Source organism: Rhinolophus sinicus, linkage group LG02 (genome assembly GCF_036562045.2).
Source record: "Rhinolophus sinicus isolate RSC01 linkage group LG02, ASM3656204v1, whole genome shotgun sequence".
Taxonomy (NCBI): domain Eukaryota; kingdom Metazoa; phylum Chordata; class Mammalia; order Chiroptera; family Rhinolophidae; genus Rhinolophus; species Rhinolophus sinicus.
Genome location: NC_133752.1, coordinates 138,656,547 through 138,665,857, shown reverse-complemented (window position 1 = coordinate 138,665,857; position 9,311 = coordinate 138,656,547). Strand labels below are relative to the sequence as shown.

At 43.4% G+C, this 9,311-nt stretch overlaps 1 long non-coding RNA gene across 1 annotated transcript; it reads left to right on the top strand.

Annotated features, from left to right (window-relative positions):
- Window positions 1-3,632: 3,632 nt before the first annotated feature.
- LOC141570077 (uncharacterized) lies at window positions 3,633-6,640 on the top strand. Its single transcript, XR_012493923.1, has 3 exons — window positions 3,633-3,972; window positions 5,643-5,703; window positions 6,380-6,640. It is a non-coding gene; the product is annotated as an uncharacterized LOC141570077 (long non-coding RNA).
- The last annotated feature ends 2,671 nt before the right edge of the window (window positions 6,641-9,311 follow it).

Below are 9,311 nucleotides of genomic sequence, written 5' to 3'. Positions count from 1 at the left end.
TCACCCAGAGTGCAGTCCAGGGTCATGTTATTTTGGGTTCAGTGTATGAGGACACAAATGTATGACTCGTCCCCTTTACTATCCCTGCCACTCTTTCACTGTCTTCTGGCAACCATATTTCTGCTCAGACTTCAGCCCTCTTCTTCTGAGAAATTTGAGAGGATATGTTGCCTCCTTGCCCTGCCATTGGTTTCTGGAATGTGCTGGGGATATTTGCAAGTGGCCAGAAACTTTTCTCCCTACCGTCCTCCTCCTGACCACCAGATGTGAACTTTGAAAAAGCAGAACCATCTTTTCAATAATCTCCTTTCAGAAATTACATTCATGGCTGGGTTTGCCATTCATTTTTGTACCAAGAACTTTATGAAGTGGAAATGGCTGAACTCATCTGGCAGGGCTTGATTGCAGACGGCCAGTTCCCAAATCCCTGAGGTGTGAGGGCTGGGCTCTCCCCAGCATGTTCTTTTCAATAAACATTCCCACACTTGGCCTTTTACTCTCACCGGCCCGTCCCTGCCCTCCCAGCGTCTGGAGCTTTCTACCTTGGCTCTGGCTCCTCAGAGCCTGGGCTCAGTCTTCCAATGCCAGGTTGACCTTGGCTAAGCGCCCCACATGGTCATTCTTCTTGTAAGAGTAGAAAATCTCAGGCACAGATTTCTGCACTTGGCCTCTCTGCAGAACTTGTTAGTACTTGAGGCATATGCAACCTCCAGCTGACACTGAGCAAAAGCAAGAGCACTTGCTTACCAGAAGTCTGTGTTTACTGAATGGATTTGGCCTTTGGCGACTGCTGTGGAGTCCATAGTGAGAAAAGTCATAGCTGAGCCAGATCTCAGGTCTACCCTGTGTTTGTTTAGCACCTGTGGGCATGTCGGGCTCTCTCTCTCTGACAGTCTCAGTACACACGTCACCTCCCACCCTGGAGGACAAAACTCTCTCAGGAGAAAACTTTCTTACCATCAGTGCACCTCTAGGCATTTTACAAAAAAACATCGTGTGCCTCATTTGCAAAATGGGCGCAATGATAATACCTACCACCTAGGATGGTTGTGAAGATTCAATGAGATAACTGTTTAGCTCAATGTTTGGCTATTTGAACATGATTGGTTATTCATTGATTTGGCCAAATTGGATAACATTAGTAAGGAAACGCAGTGTGAAACAAATTAGAGAAACTCAAGCTGGGAAACATTGGATCTCTGGTTTCTTCCTTGGTGTTAACCTCACGGCAAAATCCTCCCATGATCACCTTACTGTTTAGAGGGCTGGGGGCTTGGATACATCCCCAGTCCTTGCCATATGACAGACCTGCAATTAAAAAAAGGCCCGTAATTTCTAGCTGTGTGACCATTAAATCTTGGTGCCTCAGTTTCCTTGTTGGTAAAATAGGAACCACAATCCTATCATGTGAGGGAGTTGGTAGGATTAAATGCTCCCAATGCTTGATAATGCTATATACTCCTTGTTTTGACTCCTGGGACCACTACTTTCTTTGGTCCCTACCAAGATCTCCCAGGCCCTGGCTTTCCATGACCTCTCAACAAATGGCATGAATTGTGTGGTCTAGTCCTTTGCTTCATATCTCCAGTCTAACCTCCTTGGCTCTCTAGTTTTTCTTCCTTATCCAGTCAATCTTTTGCTGGCTGCCGCCCATGTTTTTGTGTGACATGTTATATATTTACAAGTTAAATGTTCTAGGCAAATTTCATTAAGAATCTGGGAACTTCCTTGACATTTTTCTTGGGTAAATTCACCATTCTTTGATTTGTTGGCCATGGACGGCAAGTAGCTGTGGCACTTACTGCCAGCACACTCTCCTGAGTCCCTGGCAGAAATTTCTGATCGCAACACGTTTTTCCACATGCTCGGCCAGAGTCTCAGCGTCACTTTGAGCATATCATCCCATCCCTCCACACCTTTTACTTCTTATCTCTTTTGGACTGATGAGTGTATTAGTGTGATCCGCGCTTCTCCTGTCCTTTCCGTTAGACTGAATATACTTATGTCATTTTCAAGTATTCTCTCATTGACCATTAGTCTAACTCTGTCTAAAAAGACAAATCCATGGCCAATAGCTCTTGCCTTTGATCTATAACCCGGGTCTGTCATTGTAGGTTATGTAATTAAACAAAATTATGTTTTATTATGCTTTTTCCTTTTTCTAGTTAATCATAATCATTTCCCATGACATTAAATAAGTATTCCTTAAAAACATGATACTTAGGGACTAGGCAAATACTCTATCAAATTGATATATCCCTAGTTATTTAACAAGTCCCCTGGTGTTCAGCTGCTACTGGTACTTGGCTATGAGAAGTCACACTGTGACGCATTTCTTTGTATCTACGTGTGCGCCTGCGTCTCCAACTATTTTCTTGGGGTGGATTTCTAGAAATTGGAATCACTGTGTCAAATGCTTAAGAACAGCTTTAAGGTTCTTGGTATACATTGACACATTGCTTTCTGGAAGTATCGAGACTCTTCATACTTCTCTCAGTAGTGTAAAATAATAACAGCTGTCATCATTCATTCTTGTAGATCTCTCCTTTTTGCCGGGCACTGTTCTAAGAACTTTACAAACATTAGCTCATTTCGTCCTCACCGGACCCTTACTTTACAGCAGAGGAAACTGAAGCACAGAACGGGTAACTAAATTGCCCAAGGCCACACAGGTGGTACCCGGCAAAGCCTGGACTTGAACCCAGTCACCAACCCTGATACCCTAAAATACTGTATGGTGGCTTCCACTACCTGGAATACCATTGGATTTTTCTACTTAGGCAAGATTTAAAGAAAATCTACTTCTGCTAGTGTCACTTGAATGCAGTCTTATCCAGAAGCAGAAGGACGGCTCAGGTGACACTGTTCAGTCCTTGCGGCACAACCACGTCTTACAAAGAACTCCACGTATTTGGTACTGAGTGAGTAAATTCTTATAACCTTCCATACATGAAGGGATAAAGGTGTTATTACTCAAAACAACAACAAAGGTATTTCTCTGAATCAAGTTTACCTGTTTTCCAAGAACATCCATCAGTGGCCTGAGGTGGCTGTTGTTAGTTCCTTGGCAGGAATACATGTGCTCAGTCATTAGAGATCAGGAGCACAGATGAGCAAGAATTGATTATTTCTAAACTGGAAAGTAGCCCGAAGGACTTCTGCCCCTAATAAAAGAGGAATTAATTCAAAGCAGCCCAAAATGTGTCAGCTGGACCACAAAACAACTTTAACGTTATTGTAAATGACAGTTCTTTTTCCTTAAATTAAAATAATATTAATGCTAATTTAAACACGACCAGCTATTAGAAATCACCAGATTAGAACTTGTTGCTCCCTCTTCCTGAAATCTAAAGTTTAAAATCCCAAGTCACAAGCATTCCTGACTAACAAAGGGTTTTTTTTTAACTCTTCCCTTTCCTTTGTATCTCAGGCAAATGGTTGATTTCCTTCAGTCTTTTATTCCTGTGATTTCTCAAAATTAAGATATGGCCTGGGGGCTTAGGGTTGTGAGGCGTAGCAAATAAAAATACAGGACACTTCGTTAAGCTTAAATTTCAGATAAACAATGAATATATATATTTTTTAGTATACACATGTCCTATGCAATATTTGGGTATACTTATACTAAAAAAATTACTCTTTGTTTATCTGAAATTCAAGTTTAACTGGGGGTTCAACTTTATTGGTACCACCCTGTGGGAGGTAGATGAGGAAGGTTAAGAAAGCCTAGCCCAGAGAGAGAAGGAGAGGGATTTAAAAAAAAAATAATTTTGTTCCTTTCAGGTTGATAAAGAAACATGAACAGTGACCACTAGCTATTTGCTACTTCTTGCTGCCACCCCTCAGGGTTCTAGAATTGTCTGCTTCCTGAAGAAAAGGCTGCTGACTGACTCAGGCTGTCCTGATGCCCACAGGGGGTTTCTCAAGGTTGCAGATGTGCCCTTAGCACTTTCCCTGGAAATCACACATAAGGTCAGGTAAACATTAACATTCCTATTATATCAGTTGTCCAAGTACAGTTTTGATGTTGAGGGTCCTTTTTGCAGGGGAATGTTCCTAAGGCTGTCATTTCCCAGTAGCAACAGAAAGACTTTTAGGGAATTTATGGAAAAAGAAAAAACAGTGAAAACTGCAGCCGTTTTGGCTAGGGTATGTGGTGGTGGTGTCGGTGGGGTTATTTGGTGGAGCAGGGGAGGGGATGAAGGGCAAGGTGGAAGAGAGGTCATCTGAAAATGATCACAGCCTTCTGAGTCCTGTCCATCCCTTCTGCCTCACCTCTACCCGTCTCCATCTTCACCGGCCCTCTGTGGAGATGGATCCATTTTCAGAATTTCTGAGCCACACAAAGCTGAATTCCAGACACTGGACCTTGACAAGTTTGAGAAACTCAAGAGACCCAATCTAGACATCTCCTGAGACCTCTCCATGTCTCCTGTATGAGAGCCTGCCTCTCTTTGATCTTCTTTATGGAGAAGGACAGACGACGGCACAGTGCTCAGCTCAGTGGCTGGGCACTGGGGTTCCCTTGGAGGAGTAGATGGGAAATCATGAATCTTCCCTGTGGCAGCAGAATTCAAATACAGACCTTAAAAATAATCAAGCTAAAAAATGTAAAGCCAGTGATGCTTATTTTCACAGAGGGGGGTTAAATGACTTGATCTTTTTTTCTTGATAGGTTAGTCGCTGAGAAAAGAGAGAATGAAGCCCTGTTTGGTCATCAAAGGGACACTTTTCACTCTCTTTTTAAATCTTTATTTCCTAATTGTTTAATTAAAATTAATATGCATTTATAATTGGTAAAAATAAATGTGCTAATCATGGGAAATTTAAAAAATGCATCACTTCTTGGTCTTTTGGCTAAAATCAAATATAGGAAAATGTTACATGCAGAAAAATACTAAGGTGAAAAAAAAATCAGCCCAATCTCAAGCCTTAGAGATAATCACTGTTAACATTTTTCTGTATTTCTTTCCAGTCTTTTCTTTATGTGTATATATTTGCATCATTGGGATAACACTAATTATATAGCATTATCAACTTTATCCATATATTCTGAGCATTTTTCTGTGCTATTAAACATTTTTCCATGGTTACTGACTGAATAAAACCCAACTGCTTGGATCTACCAAGACTTACTTGGTCATGACCCTATTGACAAACTTCAAGTTTGTTTTCAGGCTTTCCTGCCTACAAATAATGCTCTGTTTCACTTCTTCAACATCAATCTTTATGAGTGTCTAAGGATTTCTTTTCAAGAGTACGTGCTGTTTCAAGCATGCGTGGGTTTCCAGGCTCTTGGGATCCTGGCTATTGAACGTAATTACCATGACACCCAATGTCCCCTTGACAAATACCTTTCTGAGTTCAAAATGGGCAACAAGACTGTATTTTTTGGTCTCACAGCCTCCTACCCTTGGTTCAGTCAGTGGGATGGGCAGCCTCCTGTGTCACCTCCCATGATGTACCTAACTGGACAGTGAGACTGGGGACTCTGTCAGCTCAGAAGCCATGAATGATGAATCTAAGGGTATTGGGTGGAAACTCTAGTGGGGCAAAGACAGTGCTGGGTGGAGTGAGGAGAATTCTGCTGCAGTGAATGCCCTTCTCAAGCCCGTGCCTCCTGCTCTTTCTTTTCTCCTCAGGGTCACGAGGAATGAACCGCCTGCTGCTCCTCACACTGGCCCTACCTGCTTCTTCAGACAGGTAGGCTTCACGTCACCTCACCCCACTCTGAGGTGAGGAGAAACAGAAGAGAAGCCAGCCTCATACTTTCTCTCTACAACCTTCTCTCCGAGGAGACCGATGCTACTCACTGTTGAGGTTTTGTGAGAGTTTGTACCTCTAACAAAACAGGAAACAGACAAGGCCTAAGAAGCCTTCCTCCTCAACCCCGTTTACTTCTCTTTTTTCAGTTAGACTCCCTCAAGCAAGGAGTGGAGCTACCTGAGGAATAACAGGAGGGTCTGGAGACATGAAGGCCTGAAGTTGCATATAGGGCTGCTTGGGGGAAAACCCAGAGTCTTCTGTGTCTTTCCTCATAGGAGTGGATGGGTGAGGAGAGAAGCCAGGCTAGGCCCAGCCCACAGGTGTGGGAATCTCCACCATGTGGGTACAAGCGGGACTTGGATTGGTGTTAGGGATCACCCTTTCCAGTGCGTTTCTTCTCTTCCCTTCCCCTTCGCCGTTACTTCTGCTCCCTCGTGGGTATGGGCTTGAGGGACAGGGCTCCCAGGCAGCAGAGAGAAGGCAAAGCAAGAGCAGGAAGAAGTGATGGAAATTTCAGACATTAGCAATCTGGAAGGATGGGAAATTCTAGAATTCTAGAACTCATTGGGGGAGATGGAAGGGTACGTAATGATTATTGCCATTATTACCTAAGGGAGAAGTGGAAGACGCTGCCTGCCTGGCTTGGTGGATAAAGTATCAGTTACTGCCTGGAAATGTACCCACAACAAACTTGAGCGAGAACTAAAAGAAGATGACAATGATGAAAATATAGATGATGACGGCTACCTTTTGTTAGCTTTCCGTGTGCCAGAAAATGTGCCAGCACTACAAATAAAATTATTTATCTATCATCCTCATCACAGCTCTGTGCAGTGGACGTTGTCATTGTTACTTTGAAGATGAGAAAGCTGCCTAAGGACACCAGCTAGTAAATGCAAAGGTAGAGTCCATCCTTAGATGGGCTACCTCTGAGACCCATGCACAGCGTCCCACTACTGTATGTGATTCAGCAGCTTCTCAGGAATCATGAACTATCAGCCAGGCATGGTGAGGGCATACAATAACAAAAATGACACCGCTCTTACTTTTCTAAAACTTGCAGTCCAGTGAGATTTCCAGAAGGCCTCCTTTCTATTTCTTCCTTGCACTGAGTTCATCCCAATGGACATCAAAGCTCCTTGTGAGGGTCTGAGAGCCTCAACATTCGTTTTTCTCAGCTAGGTTACTGTCTTCTCCAAGGAGGCACTGCATCCCTTGCCATCTGGCCAGTGGGCTCATTGCCTTTCCTGAGGGCAGGGTGAAGACAGAGGCAAAACCTCAAAGAACTGCCATATACCTTCCATTGCGTGTCTCAGTCTGGTTTTCCATCAATTTAGAGCCTTGAATTCAATCCATGGATGCCCATGATTTTACAAGAGGTTAGGGTCCCTCTGGGTACCTCTGCAAGTTTTGCGCTCCTGCTAGTGCCGAGGTCAGGGTTTACACCCCACTGCAGCGCAGCAATTTTCATTCTTTGAATATCAACCCAAAGAATTTCATAGCCTCATTTCATTGCCAAAATCTGTCCTTGACATAGTGCGTCTTTTTGTGATATCCCGGTGCCCCTCCATCTGCTCTCCCTTTTCAGGCTTCCCCACATGGATCATTTTACACTGGGAGGGAGAACAACACAATTTACCATTACTCTGTCTCAACCGTTATGCTGGTCATCTCCTAGTGCCCCCATGAGGGGAGGCTCACTTCTTTCTTGCTGGCCTCGGTGGCATTTCCAGCCATCTCTGAAGTTTTATCACTTATAGTTTTGAGTTGCACTGTCTTTGTGTTTGTCCAGTTCTTTTTCTTTTTTCTTTTCCCCCAGGACCCATCAGCTCCAAGTCAAGCAGTTGTTTCAATCTAGTTGTGGAGGGTGCAGCTCACAGTGGCCCATGTGGGGATCGAACCGGCAACCTTGTTGTTAAGAGCACTGCGCTCTAACCAAGTGAGCTAACCGGCCGCCCCTGTCTGTCCAGTTCTTGATGCTGTCATCTGTACTCTGATTTTATCTCACTCTGGGACCAGGTTTTCCAAGCCTTATGTTGACTTGAGAAAAGTTTTTCTTTATTGTTCCAGTCAGTATTATACAGAATACTGTGATTTTTAAAACATGGTTAATGTAGGTGGGGCACTTTCCCAGTGGATCTCCCAGACCATTGGATAGAGAAAGCATTAGGATGAAGGCATGCTCTGGAAGAAATGTTGGGAGAGCCCCAGGAAATAGATGATCTGTCATTGGCTATGGATGAGTTCAAGTCTATGCTTCAGAGCTGGGGAAGACATGTTTTAGAAGACCTGAGAAGAGAGATTCCTCAAGGCAGCGTGGATTCTACCCAGGTGCAAAGAAAGGTTTCTGAGAATTTCCTGGGATCTGTGTTTTGCCTGAGACGTTTCCAAGAGGCGTTATTTCAGTACATTCTGTTTTAATAAAGAACATTTAAGGAGGCAGCATCTAGGGAGCATGTGTAGCCTACAGAGCTGCTATAGGCAAAAAGAATTCTTTCTGTTCATGGTAAATCCTCAGTTGCTCAGCCAACACGGATTTATTGCCACTAAATCTTCCGTGCTCATGGTAAGAGGCTCAGGCTGAGTAGTAACAAACCCACCTCTGTCCTGGTGTACGTGAGCGGGTCTGGTGCGCCGTTGTAGACACGTCCCACAGAGGACTTCTTATCCATGCTCTGACTGCCGTCGGGGTGTGGTGGTGCCATGAGTGTTATCTCATGGTGCCGTGTTTGTCTAGCAACAAGTTTCCTCCAGGCACGGCAAATGCTAACATTGTGTCAGCAGCACCCACACTGCTCTCATTGCACTCTTTCCTCCTGTTGGCAGATGATGACATGGTTACTGTCAAAGTTCTCCTTAGAACTTTGGAACAAACCTTTCCCCCTAAAAACAAGAATTCCATCACTGAACCTGTTACCTATATACTTTTCTTTCTATTGGGACAAAGTATGTTATTATTTCCCTCCTCCCTCCCCTTTGCTACTCACCAAAAGAAAAGTGATAGCTTCTCCGTTTGATGAAGCACATCACATCCTATTGCAGCTGTGGAGAAAACCCCTTTCTTACCGGGAAGCATGCATCCTGGATCAGAATGTCAGAGACTCAGATTTTTGCCTTTTTTTTTTTTTTTTTTAAACCCAAGATTTATATCCTGGCTAAATCTCTTAACTTCATCTGAGTTTTTTTGTTTTTCCTCATTATAAATTAAGAGGTTGGACCAAATGACCCCTTGAAAAGATCCTTTTTCCATTCTAAATGCCAGGGACATTTCTCTGAATAGTGTCTGCAAAGGTAATACCTGGTTTGCTTAGAGTTCCTTTCCCTTTGGAGGCACATCATATGTTTCCAAACAGTGGTAAGACTTTAGTGCATGTATTGTCCTTCCTTTTTGGTGCTTCATTGAATTGACAACCAGCTACTACCAGACACTTGAACCTCTTAAACCATGCAATAAAGGTGTTTTTTTTTAAAATGTACTCCAACATCATGATAACTAACTTTATTGAGCATTTGCTATGTATTGGATGTTCTTCTAAGCCTTTAGA